Source organism: Artemia franciscana, chromosome 4 (assembly GCF_032884065.1).
Source record: "Artemia franciscana chromosome 4, ASM3288406v1, whole genome shotgun sequence".
NCBI classification, from domain to species: Eukaryota; Metazoa; Arthropoda; class Branchiopoda; order Anostraca; family Artemiidae; genus Artemia; species Artemia franciscana.
The window spans coordinates 26,274,442-26,295,697 of record NC_088866.1 but is presented as its reverse complement, the minus strand read 5'-3'; the positions used below and the strand labels follow the sequence as shown (position 1 = coordinate 26,295,697).

The 21,256-nt window shown below is 36.6% G+C and overlaps 1 long non-coding RNA gene across 1 annotated transcript in view; it reads left to right on the top strand.

Annotated features, from left to right (window-relative positions):
• Positions 1–21,256, top strand: part of LOC136026222 (uncharacterized) — a 263,409-nt gene that overhangs the window by 97,684 nt on the left and 144,469 nt on the right. The window lies entirely within an intron of this gene.

Genomic DNA, 21,256 nt, shown 5'->3' with positions numbered 1-21,256 from the left:
TTTCTGCTCGTTTCGAGGTTGAATGTTGTTCCTTACTTTCAGTAAAAAAAAAATTTAATTCAGTTTCTTATAACGAATATCCAAGGCAAACCCAGAAAAAACATACTTTCAAATTTAATTGCCAGCGATAAATTTTCTTGGCAACGTATAAGACCTTGGCAAGGTTTACTTCAAAATTACCGACAAATTTCTTTTTAATTTAGCTGTTTATATATCCATAGCATCCACCCCCCCTCCCACATATTTTCCAAGAATATTCAAAATTTTAGAAGGAGTACTCTGGTCGATCTCAAAGAAAAATAACAATAATGGCTTACATTTCAAACAGCGTCTATTTAAAGAGGAACCATAATTATTTTTATCAAATTCAAATACAGCTTAAGTATTGCGACTTCGACCTAAAATTTTTGTTCTTTACTTTTGCAAAGGTGATATCCACGTGGAAATTTCAACCGCCACAAAAAATCCTATTGTTCTGATATGCTTTGTTAAGTGAGACTGCCTTTTAGCCCCCAGACACAGTTGATATTTTTATATGTGTAAAGGATAGTATTGCAGTTGACATATCTGGCACAAAGAAATAAAATGCTTGGCAAAACTAACATCCGATAGGAAAAGGGTGGATTCAAACAAAAACTAAAGGCAGAATAAAAACATGCGTGGTAAAACAAAAAAGACAGGAAAAGGTGCATTAAAATTGAAACTAAAGGTCACTTAGCCCTTAGTGATCTAAATTTTGTGATCTAAAGATAAGAACTAAAACACTTACTATAAACAACTGACCAGGAAAAAACTGTAAGCTATAGAGGAAAAATATAAAGATGACAAAAAAAACGTCAATGAAACGGAAAAAGCCGTCTAAAACATTACAGAACAGGCTAGCTTATTTCTTACTCTACTATTAAATAAAGTTTTATTATCCGTAAATTAACGAATCGAACAATTTTTTATTTAATTAATAAAAAGCTCTGTGATATGAGTAACAGCTTTAAAATAAACCTTCCCTGGATGTGCTTTTACAAAAAAAAAGTATATCACATCTGCAAAAATAGTGTATTATCTGAAAAGTTGTCAGAAGAAGGGACAAAATATACTAAAAAAAAAAAAATACTAGCAGGAATTGAACACTTATTAACTTAAACATTTATTAACTTAAATATTATTGATAGCTAATGCTTCATGCATCTGAAAATATTTCACATTATATAAACGTCACGCTGCTCTTAAATAAACTTGATCAAAATGATTGAGTCATTCAAAGTTTCTATCAATCACAGTTAACGCTTGACTCAAGCGTCAAACAGGTTCCTAGACGGGCAATCCTGTTTGAGCCAATCGATTGGCGGAAGCTTTTGATCAAAATGATTGACCACCTACGGCCTCCTTAAGGAGGATCAATAGACGTTATAAAGATCGTTTGAGCCCTTAAACATGAATGACAAAATTCCTAGAATATTGGTGGCTGCCGCATCTGTATTCCTTTTGTTCAATAGATGAAACTCCAACTGGATAGCGAGAGTCAAAACGTATCAAGACTGAAAATGATAGCGATGATGATTGTGTTTGGGATTTTGACTTGGATAAGGTCATTAATGCCTACCAGATCTTAGTTTAAAAAAAAACAAAGGTTCTGCGATATGTATTTCATAGTGACGCTGAACAATAAAGAAGAAAAGGAAAACTGAAAAAAGAAAAAAGTAAAAAAGTAAAAAACTAAAAAGAAAAAAGCTAAAAAAACTAAAAAATAAAAAAAATAAAAAAGAAAAAACGTAAAAAAAATAAAAAATTAAAAAAGGTAAAAAAACTAAAAAGAAAAAAAACTAAAAAAGCTATAAAACTAATATCACTTTTCATCCGTAAAAATAAAAATGTTTGCAGTCTCTAGCTTACTAAAGACAACTACACCCTCAAAGGTAAGCAACTGTGTATTTTGCTTAAGCTTTTTGGTTCCATACAACATGCTTTTAGATTATTTTCTGCTGATTTTGCCCATTTTTCGTTTAATTTGATGCCTTCTACAGCCAAAACCTGAATCATTTCCTTGGTAATTTTTGACAATTTTTTAATAAGGATGAGTTTCAGTGACAGTATTGGTGTCACTCTTAAGCCATTTTAAATCTTGTATTTGCTTAAATATGTTTCAAAGGTTGTAATATATTCGATAACAGTTATTTCTTCGGTAAAAATTAAAAAAACGTTAGCAGTCTTTAATTTACCAAAGACAACTACACTTTCAAAGGTAAACTATGTATATTTTGCTTAATCTGTTTGGTGCCATACTACATGGTTTTAGATTATTTTCTTTTGTTTATTGCCCATTTTATGGCACTTAGTATTAACCAAGTGACATATAGCAATCGCAAATTCTGTCAGTGTGTCTGTAAGTCGGTCTGTCGGTCCCGGTTTTGCTACTTTAGGCACTTCCTGGTAAGCTTGACTTACAAACGGCTGATCCGATTTTAATGAAATTTGATGTTTGGAAGGATATTGTGTCTCAGAGCTGCTACTTTAAATCCCAACTGGATCTGGTGACATTGGGAGGGGGAGTTGGGAGGAGAAAACCTAAATTTTTGGAAAACACTTAAAGTGGAGGCATCGGGAGGAAACTTGGTGGAAGAGACGCACAAGTCCTTGATACATGATTGAAATAACCGGAACCGATCCGCTCTCTTTGGGGTAGTTGGGAGAGGGGTTAATTCTGAAAAATTAGAAAAAATGAGGTATTTTTAACATACGAAGGAGTGATTGGATCTCAATGAAATTTGAAGTTTGGAAGGATGTCATGTCTCAGAGCTCTTATTTTAAATCCTGACTGGATCTGGTGACATTGGAGAGATTGAAAGGGGGACCTAAAATCTTGGAAGACATTTAGAGTGGAGCGATCGGGATGAAAATTGGTGGGAAAAATAAGCACATGTCCTAGATATGTGATTGACATAACCGGAACACATATGCTCTCTTTGGGGGAATTATGGGGGAGGGTTAATTCTGAAAAATTAGAAACAATTAGGTATTTTTAACTTACGAAGGAGTGATCGGACCTTAATGAAATATGATGTTTGGAAAGATATCGTGTCTCAGAGCTCTTATTTTAAATTCCGACCGGATCTGGTGACATTTCAGAGAATTGGGGAGGGGGGTAATGTAACCATAAGTCCTAGATACGTGATTGACATAACGGGAACGGATCCGCTCTCTTTGGTGGAGTTGGGTGGGAGGGTTAATTCTGAAAAATTAGAAAATGAGGTACTTTTAACTTACGAAGGAGTGACTGGATCTTATTGAAATTTGATGTTTGGAATGATATCATGTCTCGAAGCTCTTATTTTAAGTCGCAACCAGATCCGGTGTAGGGGATTTTTTTTTGGGGGGGGGTGGAACCTAAAATCTTGGAAAACCCTTAGAGTGGAGGGATCTGGATGAAACTTGGTGGGAAAAATAAGCACAAGTCCTAGATACGGGATTGACATAACCGGAACAGATCTACTCTCTTTGGAGGAGTTGGGGGAAGGGTTAATTCAATTTTTTTTAATGTGGTATTTATAACTTACGAAAGAGTGATCGTAAGTTAATGAAGTTTCGTATTTAGAAGTACCTCGAAACTCAGATCTTTTACTTTGAATCCTGACCAGATCCAGTGTCATTAGGGGGGGCGGGTGGACCGGAAATCTGGGAAAACGTTTAAAGCAGAGAGATCATCTTAAATTCATCTTAAGATGAATTCTTAGAAAATGTGAAAATCGAGGTATCTTACGAATGGGTGATCAGATCTTAATGAAACTTTTTATATAGAAGAATCTTATGTCTTGAATGCTCAATTTGTAATCCGAATCGGATACGGGGACATATAGGGTTGGAGGGGAGAAAAAAATCTTGGAAAACGCTTAGAGTGGAGAGATCGGGATGATACTTGATGGGAAGAATAAGCACAAGTTATGGATACGAGATTGACATAATTGGTACGGATCTGTTCGGGGGAGTTCATTTTCTGTTCATTTTTTATTGACATAGTCTTTTTTATTGCTAAAGAGCTTATTCTAAATCTTTTAGTTGTTTCTTTCAAACAGTTCGCGGTAATGAACTGTAATAAGGAGCGACCCGGCTCAATAGTAAATAAAACTCTAAAAAACAGAATTTTGATACTAAAAGACACGTTAAAAGAATCGTATTTTTATTGGGATTTAAAATATATACGTTTTATCAAATTTAGTCATGCTCATCAAAAGTTACGAGCCTTATAAAATTTGCCTTATTTTCGAAAATAGAGGAAAACAACCCCTAAAAGTAATATAATTTTAATGAAAATCATACCATCGTATTCAGCGTATCAGAGAACCCTATATTTAAAGTTTCCATCTCTCATCTACAAAAATGTTGAACTTCGTATTTTTTGCCAGAAGACCGATCACGGGCGTGTTTTTTTTTGTTTTTTTTTTATGCAGGGGTTATCGTATCAATCAAGTGCTCCTAGAATGTCAAAAAAGGGCTCACTCTAACGGAAATGAAAAGTTCTAGTGCCCTTTTTAAGTGACCAAAAAATTAGAGTGCACCTAGGCCCCCTCCTACGCTCATTTTTCCAGCCCATCCCAACCCCTAATAGATTAACAACTTTAAATAAATCAAACAGTTCATGGTAACGAACTGTAATAAGGAGTGACCCGGCTCAATAGTAAGGGAAACTCTAAAAAACAGAATTTTAATACTAAAAGATACACTAAAGGAATTGGATTTTTATGCTGATTTTAAATATATAAGTATCATCAAATTTAGTCTTACTCATCAAAAGCTACGAGCCTGAAAAAATTTCCCTTATTTTGGAAAATAGGGAGAAACACCCCCTAAAAGTAATATAATCTTATCCAAAATTACACCATCGTATTCAGCATATTAGAGAATCCTATCGTAAAAGTTTCAAGCTCCCATCAACAAAATGTGAAACTTCGTAATTTTTGGCAGAAGACCGATCACGGGTACGTGTCTATTTGTTTTTTTTTGTTTTTTTTTGAGGGGTCATCTTATCAACCAAGTGGTTCTAGAATGTCGCAAGAGGGCTCATTCAAATGGAAGTGATAAGTCCTAGTGCCCTTTTTAAGTGACTAAAAAACTGGAGGACACCTTGGCCCCCTCTATGCTCATGTTTTCCCAAATTCAACGGATCAAAATTTTGAGAGAGCCATTTTGTTCAGCATAGCCGAAAAAACATAATAATTATGTCTTTGGGGATTACTTAATCCCCTGCAGTCCCCGGGGGTGGGGCTCCAAGTTACAAACTTTGACCAGTGTTTACATACAGTAATGGTTATTGGGAAGTGTACAGACGTTTTCAGGAGGATTTTTGGTTTGGGGGGGGGGTTGAAGGGAGGGGGCTCTGTGGAACATCTTTCATGTAAATACAGAAGAGAGAATAATTAGGACTTTTCCCAAGACAGTGAACCAACAGAACCTATTTGAATATTTCGACCCTATATCTACGGGCCTTCTTCAGCAAAGAAAATAATAAACAATAACACACTTACGATAAAAGTTCTCGGCTAAAAATCCATTTTAAGATATTTTAGTGTAAGTGCCCTTTACGCTAAGGTTTGTCTCTTTCCCTCAATTCTACTTTATTAAACAGTAAAAAACTTTAGTGTAAAGAGTGGGACGTTGAGAGGGGAAGAGCCCCTTTCATACACGTAGTATTTTCTGTCCGTTTTTAGTTTTAATGTCGCTCCTTACTTTCAGTTAAAAAAAATTATTTAATTTCTGAATGTTTTTGAATCAATGCGTGTTTGATTTTGGATCTCCGCACATAAATTATTAAAATGAAATTTGTATATTAATTCTTTTTTTGGCTTAAAGGATTTCTCTTAGTCTTGATCAGACGATGTTAAGAAAAAAGGGGTGGGGGAGGAGGCCTAGTTGCCCTCTAAAGGCAACTAGAGCTTTTAATTTTTAACGGACGTTTTTGCTAGTAAAAACTATATGTAACTTAAGAATTAACTTACGTGATGAACTACTATTTTCGTATATTTTTATTATGTATATGAGTGGGTTTTTCCCCTCGTTAATGCCTCGCTATTTGCACCAAAGCTTAAATTTTGTCCAAATTTTTTAAGAATTACCCCTGAATCAGAAGGGCCGTAGAATATATTGTCGAAATTACTAAAAATACTTTAGCATAAAGAGCAAGGTATTTAGGAGGAGAAGAACCCCTCATATGCGTAATAATCACTGTTCGTCTTAGGTTTTAATGCTGCTCCTTACTCTTAGTTGAAAAAAAAATTCATATCTATTTTTTCATTTTTGTTTTGTAATAATGCAAGAAAATCCTGCGTCCCCTTTATTGAATTTCTCTTCCCCCACAACATATTTCTCCCATATATCCCCTCCCCAAACCAAAAAAATAATCCCCCTGAAAAAGTATGTATACTTCCCAATAACCATTACTGTATGGAAACATTGGTCAAGGTTTGTAACTTGCAGCCCCTCTCTCCGGGACTGTCGAGGAGTTAGTCATCCCCAGAGACATAGTTAGTATGTTTTTTTCAGCTATGGTGAACAAAATGGCTATCTAAAAATTTTATCCGTTGAGTTTGGAAAAAAACGAGCCTGGGAGGGGGCAAAGGTGCCCTGCAGTTTTTTTGGTTAATTAAAAAGGGCACTAGAACTTTTCATTTCTGTTAGAATGAGCCCTTTTTTGACATCGTAGGACTACATGGTTGATACGATGATTCCTGAAAAAAAAAATGAATAAAAAATATACACACCCTTGATCGGTCTTCAGGCAAAAAACACGAAGATCCACATTTTTGTAGATATGAGCTTGAAACTTTTACAATAGGGTTCTCTGATACGCCGAATACGATGGTGTGATTTTTGTAAGATTTGTAAGTTGTAGCCCCTCTCTCCAGGACTGTGGGGGAGTTAGTCATCCCCGGCGACATAGTTATTATGTTTTTTTTCGGCTATGCTGAACAAAATGGCTCTCTCAAAATTTTGATCCGTTGAATTTGGGAAAAATGAGCGTGGGAGGGGGCCAAGGTGCCCTCCAGTTTTTTCAGTCACATAAAAAGGGCACTAGAACTTTTCATTTCCAATTGAATGAACCCTCTTGCGACATTCAAGGACCACTTGGTGGATACGATGATCCCTAAAAAAAAAAAATAAATAAATACGCAACCATGATCGGTTTTCTACCAAAATTTACGAGGTTCCACATTTTGTAGATAGCAGCTTGAAACTTTGACAGTAGGATTCTCTGATATGCTTAATGCCATGGTGTAATTTTGGATAAGATTATATTACTTTTAGGGGGTGTTTCTCCCTGTTTTCCAAAATAAGGCAAATTTTCTCAGGCTCGTAGCTTTTGATGAGTCTGACTAAATGTGATGAAATTTATATATTTAAGATCAAACAGTTCGTGGTAACGAACTGTAGTAAGGAGCAACCCGGCTCAATAGTGACCGAAACTCTAAAAAATGGTATTTTGATACCAATAGTTACATCAAAAGAATCGCGTTTTAATGTTGATTTTAAATATATAAGTTTCATCAAGATCAGATATACCTATCAAAAGTTGAGCCTGAGAAAATTGACTCATTTCAGAAAATAGGGGGATAGACCCCCTAAAAGTCATACAATATTAATGAAAATCACACCATCAGATTTGACGTATCAGAGAACCAAATTGTAGAAGTTTCAAGCTCCTAACTACAAAAATGTGGAATTTTGCATTTTTTGCCAGAAGACAGATCACGGATGCGCGTTTATTTGTTCTAGTTGTTTGTTTTTTAGAATGTCGTGAGAGGACTCATTTTAACAGAAATTAAAAGTTCTAGTGCTCTTTTTAAGTGACCAAAAAATTGGAGGGCAACTAGGCCCCCTACCACGCTCATTTTTTCCCAAAAGTCACTGGATCAAAATTCCGGTATAGCCATTTTATTTATCATAGTCGAAAAACCTAATAAATATGTCTTCAGGGACGACTTATTTCCCCACGGTCCCCATGGGAGGAGCTGCAAGTTACAAACTGTGACTTGTGTTTACATATAGTAATGGTTACTGGGAAGTGTACAGACGTTTTCAGCGGGATTTTTTTTTGTTTAGGGGGGAGATTTGAGGGGGGGTTACGTGGGAAGATATTTCCGTGGAGAAACCTGTCTTGGGGGAAGAGAATTTCAATGAAGGGGGTGCAGGGTTTTCTAGCATTATTTAAAAAAAACAATGAAAAATATATATGAAAAGTTTTTTCTACTGAAAGTAAGGAGCAGCATTAAAACTTAAAACGAACAGAAATTATTGCGCATATGAGGGGTTTACCTCCTCGTTATACCTCACTCTTTACACTGAAGTATTTTTAGTAATTTAGATTTTAAATTTAGTATTTTTAGTAATTTGCTAGAAAGTATTTCTAGCAACTATTTATTCTACGACCTTTGTGATTAAGAGGTCATTCTTAAGGAATTAGGACAAAATTTATTCTTTAGGGTAAAGAGCGAGGTATCGACGAGGGTTGAACCCCCTCGTACATGCAACAAAAACATACGAATATAGAAGTTCGTTACGTAAATTGATTCGTAAGTTACGTATATTTATTACCAATGAAAACGTTTGTAAAAAATTAAATGTTCTAGTTGCTTTTTTAAGTAATCAAAAAATTGGAGGGAAACTAGGCCTCCTCCCTCGTTCCTTTTTTCTCAAAATCTTCTGATTAATTGCATTTAATTAATGGAAAAATTTCGTTTATTTATTTCGTTTATATTAATTATTTATTATCGGAGAGCCAAGATCAAAACAGGCATTAATTCAAAAACGTCCAGAAATTAAATAAAAAAACAAGTTTTTTTAAATGAAAGTAAGGAGCAACATTAAAACTTAAAACGAACAGAAATTACTCCGTATATGAAAGGGGCTTTTCTTCCTCAACGGCCCGCTCTTTACGCTATTGTTTCTTACTGTTTTAAAAATAGAGTTAAGAGAAAGAGTCAAACTTTGGCGTAAAGAGCGGGGCGTTGATGAGGAAGCAGCCCAATTATAACTTGGCGGAGATTAATATTGTTCGAATGTTTTGTGTAGGGTGCGCCAAAACCATTAAAGCAAATTATTAGATGGATGAGACGATAGGCTCTATGGTTGGCTTGCATTTCATAAAAATGTGCAACTTCTGAGCTAAAGGAATTCTGAAAAATAGTCGTAGTTTTTAAAGGGATTTTCTTTGTATAATAAGTTTTCTCATTGATTAGGTTCTGGTTTTACTTACAGGCAGGGCCGTATCCAGGATTTTTTTTGGGGGATGGGAGTTGCAAAAGGATTTTTTCAGGGTTTTGACAAAAAATAAAAAGCACATCAAAAATTTGTTCATATTTATTTCTGTTATGTTTTTACGAGTAGGACACTTTTCTAGGGGGACAAACCCCCCACCCTTCCGATACGCCCTGATTATAGGTGTATCGATTTCGGGGGTCTCCTCCTAAATACTCTTGACATTAAAAACAACCTTTCTGGAGCTAATGAAAAAACCTATTTTTTGGTATTTTATTTAGAAAACAGCAAAATCTCCTCAGGAATTTGAAAAAATGTATTACAGCATCCTACTAACGAAAAGAAATTACTCCGTATATGACAGGGGCTGTTCCTTCCTCAACGCCCCTTCTTTACAGTAAAGTTTAACTCTTTTCTCTCTCAACTCGACTTTTTAAAACAGAAAAAAACTTTAGCGTAAAGAGCGGGGCGTTGAGGAGGGAACAGTCCCTTTCGTTTACGGAGTAATTTTTGTTGTTTTAAGTTTTAATGCCGCTCTTACCTTCAGTTAAAAAAACTTGTTTTTCTTATTAAATTTCTGAACGTTTTTAAATTAATGCATGTTTCGATTTTGGCTTTCCGCACATGAAAAATTCAAACAAAATTTGCACAATAATTTAATTTTTCGGCTAAATATCTTTCTCATAGTTTTGATCGGACAATTTAGAGAAAAAAGGAGCGTCTCAGAAAGCTGTAAAAATTTACTTAATAAAGTTGTTTACCCCGATTAGAACATCTGGGGGGCTGAAGGAGAGGAAAAATTAGAAAAATTGAAGTATTTTTAACTTGCGAGTGGCTGATCGGATCTTAATGAATTTTTATATCTAGAAGGACATCGCGACTCAAAGCTCTTATTTTAAAACCCGACCGGCATTAAGCCTCTGATTTTCCTTTTAAAGAAATATATTAATTCTTATAATTTTGCTAGAGCTCATACCATATGAGCTCTTGGCTCTTCCAACCTCGTCACAAGTGCCATATGAGCTCTATGCTCTTGTTGTTTTTCTAGGGGTGATTGTATCAACCAAGTGGTCGTAGAATGTCGCGAGAGGGCTCATTCTAACGGAAATTAAAAGTTCTATTGCCCTTTTTAAGTGACCAAAAAAATTGGAATTTGACATGGGGGAAGAGAATTTCCATGAAGGGGCGTAGGATTTTCTAGCATTAAAAAAATGAAAAAATAAATATGAAAAAGTTTTTTTTTTCAATTGAAAGTAAGGAACATTATTAAAACTTAAAACAAACAGAGATGATGACGGATATGAGGGGTTCACCTCCTCCTAATACCCTGTTTTTTACGCTAAAGTATTTTTAGAAATTTCAACTATTTATTCTACGGCCTTTGTGATGCAAGGGTGATTCTTAAGGAACTGGGACAAAGTTTAAGCTTTACTGTAAAGAGTGAGGTATTGACAAGGGGACAAACCCCCTCATATACGTAGTAAAAACATACGAATATAGTAGTTCGTTACACAAGGTAATTCGTAAGTTACAAAATCGTTCGTTCAAAAATATGAGAAAGCCATTTAGCCAAAAAAATAAATTAATACGCAAATTTCGCTTTAATTATTCATTTGTGGACAGCCAAAATCAAAACGTGCATTAATTCAAAAACGTTCAAAAATTAAATAAAAAAACAAGTTTTTTAAACTGAAAGTAAGGAGGGATATTAAAACATAAAACGAGCAGAAAGTACTCCGTATATGAAAGAGCCTGTTCCCTCCTCAACGGCCCGCTCTAGACGCTAAAGTTTTTTACTGTTTTATAAAGTAGAGTTGAGAGAAATAGTCAAACTTTAGCGTAAAGAGCGGAGCACTGAGGAGGGAACAGCCCCTTTCATATACGGAGTAATTTCTGTTCATTTTAAGTTTTAATATCGCTCCCTACTTTCAGTTTAAAAAATTGTTTTTTATTTATTTTTTTTTTACAGAGAGCCAGCATTTTTGGAGGTTTAAAGAGATTTCTAGTCCTTTTTTATAAGTCTAAATTTATGGGGAACCAACAAGCGACAGGGGGTATTTTCCACGGGGGTTACTATTTTCCAGGGGGTGTTCTTTGGGAGGACCATTTTTCTGGGGTGAAAACATCTTTTTTTCTTTTCCAAAAGGTTATCAGTTAGTTCTCAGGATTAGAATAATACCATTGAACAGTTTTCAATTGAAAAAACAGTTTTTTTGGAAACAGTTTTAATTTGGTCAAAAAGGAAAATTGGTTGGATCGAAAAGTTTTGTCATGATTTGATTTCCTAGAATATATAAGGTTCTTTACTTCCTAATGGAATTCCCGAGTATAGTTTTGTATTTTTATACTGATCATGGCTGCAGCGATAGCTACACTGCAGTTAAGAGCGAACTATAGCCTATAGGAACCAATGTTTTAAGATTTTTTTTTGAAAAAACAGTCTAGGGAGTAAAATTAGGGCTGGTATTTTCCCTTCTCCCACCTTTTTTCCGTCCATTTCAATCATATTTCATTTTCCAAAGAGTAGGGCAAACCCAATGAAAAATCAAGGTTCAAATTAGGTTTTTAAAGAAAGTATATTTTCTTTTCTTCTCCATTTTGCTCTTCTCACTGTAAGTAAGTGATTATTTAAAAAAAAAATTGTTTCTTCTCTTAGTAAGTGACTCGTTTATCTTGCCACTTCTTTACAAATCAAAGACCCTTTGGGGGAATAGTAGAATGTAATATTGTATATTTATTTCATGTTAAATACATCTTATCTTATCAAACCATCAATATCAAATAAAACTTTTGCCCCTTGGGTAAAAAGAATTTGTATTGATTCCGTTCGTAAACTTCCGTCTGACACTAATCGTAAAGCACCAGGAATCAGTGTTGCTACTCGACCGGCACCGCTCCGCGGCACCGGCCTCGTCAAAAAGTGGCATTTCCGCGGCATCCTTGAACCAAAATGCGGTAAAAACTGCGGCATGCCCGAAATTCTCGGAAAACCTGTGTTTTGTATTTTTGAGAGAGAATGGGTGAAAAATCTCGCTTTATTATGAATGTTGATTCAGTGTCAGTGAGGTGTGGTAAAGATCTGTCATATATTTGAAAAAACACGTGCTGTCTATCCTTCTTTTCAGCGGTCAAATGTAAGCATGGTCAGCTCAGGCCGTGAACACACATTTGTCGTTCATCGTTTTCGTCAAGCGCGCAACAGAAGTAAAAGTGCAGAGGTACCACAGCAGGGAAAGTCCACGGTGGGGAAACCGTATAAATGTGAAGTGAAGAAATTAAAAGTAATTTTCCCTTGAGCCTTCAAGCCTATCCAATAGAATAATTGATGGGTAACTAGATTCTCGTATCTCAACCTTTTTCGATTAATGTTTAATGAAAATCGATATCAAAAGCTTCAAGAAGGAACATTCAGATAAATAATACAAGACAAACAGACAAGATTAATTTCAGATAAATAATACAAGACAAACAGACAAGATTAATCGGACTGTTCACGTGTGTCACAAACAATATCTTTGGCCGGACCATACACAATACTTTGGTTCAAAACGTTACAGTCACGAGAAGAGGCACTAGCCTTCACTTTGAGTACACGCTTGACTAGTCCGGGTTCTAGCTTTAGCACTGACTTGCCCGAGTCAATCCCTCCTTTAGAATTGCGATTAAGGCCACACTGCACTCAGTTGGTTTCGCTCATCAGTTTTCACTTCCTTGAGCAAACTGAAGAGACGATCGGCAATAATGTTTGAGAAAGGGAGTGAGAAAAAGTACTGAATCATTTTCCCGACATTTGGGAACATCCGACTACCATTTGGTGACTTCGTTTGCAAGATGTGGCGCCAGTAAACGACAGTGTCCGTGTCATCCACGCCAGGGAGATCGACAGTACTAGGTAGAGCTACACTCGGTATAGACCGCCATTCCTGCTCTAACTTTGCTTTATTCCAAAGCGCAGAATCGTAGTAGTCGAAGAACTGACGAAGACTGGGAACTTTCAGTTCATAACTAAAGCTTGGGGTAAGAAATTGTACCAGGTTTTAGATCTTTTCAGAGAATGGAAAACGGTCAAGAATTTGTTGGACATCTTCGACGTAGAAATCCCTCGCGGAGCGACAAATTCGGAGACATTCCGCTACAAAATGGCCACTGGTAACTTCTCTCGTTTTGAGCCCACAAGGAAATCGTACCCTTTGTAGCCGATATAGACATTTTCGTCGGGAAGATAGTTCACTTCGTCATGCGGATTGATGTCAAAGGGTTGACTGTTCTAACATATGAAGGCTTCATAAAGTTCACGGCTAATGTCTGAAGAAGTTTTTCTACCTGGGCTTTCATGAGGTGAAATAGGGGTTTTTCAGACTGGAAGATGGTATTGAACTCATTCAGCTCTCCCAACACGTACTCGACTAAAAACAGCATAACCCTCGAGTATGGGTTGTTTAGTGTCATTCTTACATGATCATTAGCATGCGAGGGATCATCAAGTACCAACGAGTCCCAGTACAAAGTAAGAGTATCCCACTGTTCGAGAATATGGCGTGCACAGTTTTAAAACGACAACCAGTGTGTTGTCACGAGCCAAAGCAAGGAATCTGTGCTGTTCCACTTGAGTAAAGACTTAAAATTCCTTCCTATTATGCATCTTGGCGTTTTGCACTGTGCCTGAAGTGATTGCACACAGTCCGACATAGATCTTTGAGGCTCTTGGACAGTTTTTTGCAAGCATAACTTGCAACTAGGGCACACAGATGGCAGCTACATTTCACAACTGTAACCCAGGGATATTTCCCTTCAACAAGTGTTTTTACTGAGTGGTTTATCCCCATCATAGCATTCGTTGTGTCAGAGCAGAATCCGACCCAGTTTTATAGAGGGACACCCGCCTTCTTGACATCATCCATCACCTTCACTAGCTGGTTGAATAGACCAGACACTGATCCGTCGCGGCATTCGACAAGAGCGAGCAAATCTACCTGCACATTCATTGCTTTGTCACAAAAGCTGACACAAACGGCAAGTTGTTTGGCTACAGAGGAATCTGTGGTCTCTTCAATTACTACGGAGAAAATATTCGTTTTCAGGCTTTCAAGAAGCTTTTCATAAAAATGAGGGGCCAACGCTTGTCGAGCAATATTAGTTGCTTTAGTTCTACCAAGAGTGGCCTGGCTTAGAAGATCTGGGCCTGGCATACTTTTCACAAGTTTCAGCAAGTCTTCAGAAAGCGAATAGGGTAGATCGTGCTCAACGAGAAATGTCACTAGTTTCGCTTCAACAGTGGCCACTCTTTCGATTTTTGAATCACCAGAAAAATGAAGACTCAATGGCATGGTCTTAGAAGACGAAGTTATCCACGCTTTTTTATTTTCTTCGTGAGCTTTGGTCTGTTTGTGCCTTTTTGCGTCGTGTTTCCCTTTTTTACAAACGAAATCCTTTTTGCAGTAAAGACAGTGAGCTAAATATCCACTGTTTTGACCGGTCTGCACCTTTCCTTTTCGTAACCATTCATTAAAGTCAGATTCTCTTTCCCACTCAGTCTTGTATCTTTGGTCTGCCCTTTTCTTTGTGATCCTCGGTTTTTTGTTGGAGGGTTCACTATCGTCTGAGTCTTTATCACCATTCTCATATTCCTGATCGATATCTATCACTTCTGCCTATATGTTGTAACACGTTTGGTCTATAAACAAGAGAAATATTTGGCTATTATGTCCTTTCTTTCAGGATTGACTTGCTGGTGAAAGAAACGAACCTGCATTAGTTTAATTTCTTCCAGTGCCAGCCTGCTGAGAACCCTTTATACTTTCCGGATAAATCCTTCGCCGGGAATCCGGCTGAAGTCGGAAATTTGGCAGAAGTAAGGCAGGAAGTTTTGATTAGTTTCGTCAACAGCAGATATGACGTCGAGTCACAGTAGATATGACGTAAACACACATATGTTGCGTTTTTGCTGATACCCCTGTTACCACGGTAACTGTGGATCTGCAGTTAGTGGTTTTGCAGTTACCGTAATATCTGATATTAGGTCCACTGCAAAAATGACTATTATATTGCCGAAATTACACTTTTCAAAAGTCATCCCAAAAGAAAAACTGATATCCAATTACAAAACTAAGTGCTGAAATTCTTTCTCACCAATTTGACAAAATTTGATGAAAATGAGATGACTTTTCAGATACAACGAGCAGATGCCACGGTCGGACCGTGATCTCTGAATATCAGTTACCGCGGTAGCTTGCCAGATACCACGAGAACTGCAAAAACGCCTTTTGACCGTGGTATCGGATACCATGGTAGCTGCAGAAACGACTTTAGACCGTATATCGAATACCATGGTATCTGCAAAAACGCAACTATTATCGTATAATAATAATGTTTATGACCCACTCTATAGGTTTAAGATAGTGGAGTAATCAAAGGAAAGAAATAGAGAGAGAGTACAAAATAACACACACAACAACAAAAACCACTCAATGAAAAATTCTGTTTCTAAATCTGAATAGTAAAATTTGTTTACCGAAAAGGGCTGAAAGACCAAATGAAAATGCGTTACTTCGTTGCTATGACTTAGGCCCTTGCTGACTTCGACACACATATTCAAGCAACGTATTAAACGGACATGTCAATTACAATCCTATTCAGAGAAAGTATCCTTCCCTGTTGATCATGAAGTTTGACAGCCTGACGAGGACCCTTGCCAAGAAGGGCCAAAATATCCGTTGTATGCATTACTTGAATATATTCGCGATTAATAAAATTCCATACAGTGATATTCCCTGTCAGATTTGGAGTACCTCTATAGCTAGTAGCTGTGTTGCATGCTTGACGAAAACGATTTACGACAAATCGGCGTTCACGCACTGAGCAGTGTTAACCAAGCTCATTTGATTGGGCCACTGAAAAGCCGAGTTTGTAATGTGGTTCAAAGTTTCCGCGTCATAGTATAACTTAGCGCTGTGAGCATGGCCTTAAATATTCTGAACATCATGCTAGAGAAAACCGTAAAAATGCCAAAAACTCCTCTTAACACAATCCGATATTGCATTATATTCACTTAAAATACAAATACAAAAATTTGCTTTTCAGTCAAACTTTAAGGAGTCCAGTGAAGAACGGATACCTACAAGAGCCAATTGTTTGGATCACAGATTAAATTCTGGGATTCTATAGAAACCTTTGGTCTTGTTCATTTTGAATGCCTGTTCAACTATCATCCGTTTTGGACTTCTTTTGTTTTGCTTGTCGGGAGCCCAAAACGTAAGTGGAGGGATACCTATGACATTGCAGAAGTTGTCCGTCTGTACCTGTAGCCTAAGCACGATAACTGTCGAAGAGAATGAGATATTTTGATGGAACTCGATGGGAGGATCCTTTGGGTCAAGGGAAAGGTCGAGTTTGTAGATGGGCTCTGTAGCCCTACACTTAGGGGTGGGGATTCAATTTAAGGGACAGACAAAATATTTTTAAACAGCTAATGAGATAGTCGACTATGGGATAAGAAAACATGCTGAACACGGCAATGAAAGCCATCTTCTCGCCGGATAAGTTGTTCGCCCGTAATCCGGCAAAAACCGGAAAGTTAGTTAAATGTAAAAGTTTTATTTGAAGTTGATAAGATGTTGGATTTTGGGGTAAGAGGGCATGCTGAAACCGTATATGACAATCGTTTTTTAGCTGGACATATATTTCGTCCGGAATCCGGCTGAAACCGGATAATTTGTTATATGTATATTTTTTATTTGAAGTTGACTAGATGTTAGAAATAGGGGTAAGGACGCAAGGAGATACGCTAAATTCGTTTCTGAGCTTCAATTTTTCGCCAGACAAGTAGCTCCGGAATTTCGACGAAACCGGAAAATTGGCAGAAGGTAGGATCGTTTCGATCAGTATCGTCAAAATAGATATGACTTATAGAGGTAAACCCACATGCTGAATCCAAATCTGAACTTGGTTTTCTCAGAGGATTAGCCATTTGGCCTTAATCTGTTTCTAGATCTTTAAGAATAAAAATGTTCAAGGAGTCTGGCGAAGACTGGATCTAGCGAAGACAAAACCCAATGTCTGGATTAAATATTGAATTTTTGGGATCCCATAGAACCTTTGGTTTTGTTTTTTCATTGCCCTAGCACGTTCAGAAGCACCAAACTTGGCAAAGTACTGAGCCCCCTAACTCCCCCAAAGAGAGCAGACCCAGTCTGGTTATTCTAGAATCATGTATCTAGGACTTGTGCTTATTCATCCCACCAAGTTTCATCCTGATCTCTCCACTCACTCTAAGCATTTTCCACTGGTTTCTCTCTCCAATTCCCCCCAGTATCACCAGATCTAGTCAGGACTTAAAATAAGAGCTCTGAAGTTTAGAATAAGATCCTTCTAAATATCAAATTTCCTTAAGAGCCAATCGCCCCTTTGTAAGTTAAAAATACCTCAATTTTTCTATTTTTTTCTGAATTAACCATCCCTCGACTCCCCCATATATTTGAATTGGGGAAGAGACTATTTCTACTTTAATCTGGTCTGATTTCTGAACAATTGATGTGGCCTGAAATTTTGCTTGGTAAAATTCTAGTTGAGCTACTTTTTGCTATCTTGGAAAAGCCTAGGGTAATAAAACGTAACTTTAAGGGACGGGTCTACAGACTAAAAGCGTGTACCAGAAAGGTATTTTGATATACCTACCATCTTTCTTCCCTCTAGAGGGCTCTGACCTTTGATGACCTTTAAAATCTTTGTTATACAAAAGAGATACCTTACAAAATAGATTTTTTTGCTTAAATGAAGTACAACAAAACTGTTTTCGGCTTCACAACTTTGCTCAATGCCAATTTATGAGGTTTTAAAGATCCACAAAAACATTTCCTAAATTTAGGAATAACTCACGAATATGGCTTAAATGCCACTCAAGCAACAGGAATTGCATTTTCAGAACTAAAACCAGAGAAAAATCAACTGTTAACTGAAAATTAAGGTAAAATGTTGTTTTTCCAAAGTTCCAATAGGTATAGGACCTGTCAAATAGGCAGAAATTGAAGCCTTAGAAATCAGAGGAGGGTGAACATAAAAGCTTGGCAATACCTTCCCAGAGTATATTTTTTTTACCAGGATTTGCAAGAATACTGAAAATTTCATTTTTCTAACCTAATCCCTTTTCAAGAGAGCAACAAGTAGCAACTCTAAAATTTTACCATTTTGCTGAAATAACAGGAATTACAATATCAAAACTAAAAGCACAGAACAAGAAATTAAAACTGAAGTTTATGCTATAATTTACTTTTATCCTCATTCTAATCTAGGTAGGCTATAGAAGTGACAAATAGGCTATATTATTTTTTTGTAGTGTTTTGTTCTGAGCATGTTCAGCATTTTGATCCAACCCATCAATAAGTTACCACTTGATGCCGTTTTTATGCTCTTTACAAATACACTAATAACATCTACCACAAATTCAGATTCAAGTACATTTTAACCTAACCTAACGTTATTATAAATAATTTTAGCATTGAGAAAATGTAGTATTATTTTGCTGAAAATAACACAGAGAAAACATAACTATTTTGTTGGAAATGAGAGATAACTTGTATTTTCTTTGAAAATTTGTCATTTTTAGAGCTTAAAAAGTTCTTAAATTTGAAAATGTGGTAGAAGCAATTATCATATTTGCAAAGAACATAAGAAAAGGCATCAAGTGGCATGCTTGCTTGTTTGGCAAGTCAGTTATATGAACTGTCATACTTTTTTTTGTCATTTTTAAGAGCTAAAAAAGTGCTTAAATCTGAATTTGCACTAGAAGCGATAATTATATTCATAAAGAGCATATAAAAACGCATCAAGTGGTATATTTACTTTCTATGAAAGCTCGTTATATGGTTTGCTCCAAATTTACCAAAAGACAGAGCAGCAACACACAAAGGTCTGGAGTAGAGCAGCATATGTCCACAGGGAGATATGTTGGAAAGACAGTTTGCAAATTATACGTATATCTATATATATATAAATAAGTTGTATGTGTGTTATGTCTGCCGTGTGACGCCATGTCATCATGTCGTCAGTTGTCGTCATGTTTGTCATGACGATGACGTCATTAAAAGTATTTAAGAAAATTATTCAAAGACAAATTTTTAATTGTAAGAAGATCGTGGACGGAAAAATGTTTAATTGTAAAATGACTGAAGAACCTACAATGGCAACAGCCGAGGAAGCTGCTCAAAAAGTCTATGCCAAAAAACTTGAGGCTGATAGAGAAAGTAAGAAAAGAAAGCGTGCCGAGAAATCACAAGAACAGCAAGAGAACAGGCTTGCGGCTGATAGAGAAAGTAAGAAAACAAAGAAAAAAAAACAAAAAGAAAAAACAGTCAAAGAGAAATTACAGACCGTGACACAAATGACGACCGGGACAGAGGGAATATAAATGACAACCGGGACACTCAAAGAGAAATTACAGACTGGGATACCGGGACACAAATGACGACCGGGACACAGGGAATATAAATGACGACCAGGACACAGGTATTTAAGAAAATCGTTCAAAGGCAAATTTTTACTTGTAAGAAGATCGTTGAAAGAGAAATTTCTAAGCGTAAAATGACTGAAGAACCTACAATGGCAACAGCCGAGGAAGCTGCTCAAAACAAATGTATTCAAGCCGAAGTAGCTGATTTGGTAAAGCGTTATGTTCCAGGTTCGAACCTTGGCTTTAGCATTAACACAAAAGAAGAAAAAAACTAAAAAAGGTAAAAACTACAAAAAAACTAAAAATAAAATACTAAAAAACTAAAAAAGCTAAAAAACTAAAAAAAAGGTAAAAAACTAAAAAAAAATGGTAAAAACCACAAAAAAACTAAAAAGAAAAAAAACAACTAAAAACTAATGAAAAAACTAAAAAACTAAAAAAAAAACAAAAACTGAAAAAGAAAAAAAACTAAAAAAAGGGAAAAAAACTGAAAAATAAAGGAAAAAAAAGAAAACTTAAAACCGGGACACAGGGAATATAAATGACGACCAGGACACTCAAAGAGAAATTACAGACTGGGACACTGGGACACAAATAACGACCGGGAGATATAAATGACGACTGGGACACTCAAAGATAAATTACAGACCAGGACACCGGGACGCAAATGAAGATCGGGACACCGGGACACAGGGAATATAAATGACGACCGGGACGCTCAAAGAGAAATTACAGACTGGAACACTGGGGCACAAATGACGACCGGGATACTGGGAATGTAAATGACGACCGGGACATAGGGACACAATTACAACGGGGATGCCGGGGGTACAGGGGGATATATAAATGACGACGGGGACACAGGGAATGTTAGATTAGCAATCACCATCAACAAAGCTCAAGGGCAATCATTAGAATAATGAGGTATAGTTCTGAATACGGATTGTTTTTCCCATGGATAATTCTATGTTGCATGTTCAAGAGTCGGTACACCTGACAATCTATTTATCTGCACAGACAATGGGACATCGAAGAATGGTGTTTATTCGCAAGTTTTACGTATTTAAAAACATATATATCTATAACGAAAAGAGAAATATTTTCTCTTTTATCTATATTCACAGGTGGGACACAGGGACACAGGCGTGTAACTAATATGGCGCGTAACGACTTACGCGCGTGGGGGCTAGAGGGGGGGGGGCGCGAAGTGCCCCCACCAACTAGGTGTTGGGGTGGTACGAAGCGTCACCCCAACAGCTAGTCTACTTATAATTATTTTGGATCATAGCAATTTCTGAAGCCCCTCCCCATTCAAAGCAGTCTTTTAAAGAAATTTTGTTCAACCATGTTTCCTTCTGTTTAACAACAATTATTTTTTCAAAGTTTCAATGGATATAGACTTGTCAAGTAGGGAAATTTTGAAGACTTAGAAATCAGAGGAGGGTGAACGTGTAAGCTTGGAAATACCTTCCCAGAGTAGGTCTAAGTTTTTTGCCCAGGATTCACTTGGCTATTCATTCTCCTAACCAAACCCTTTTCTAAGATAGCAAAGCTAGAATTTTACTATTT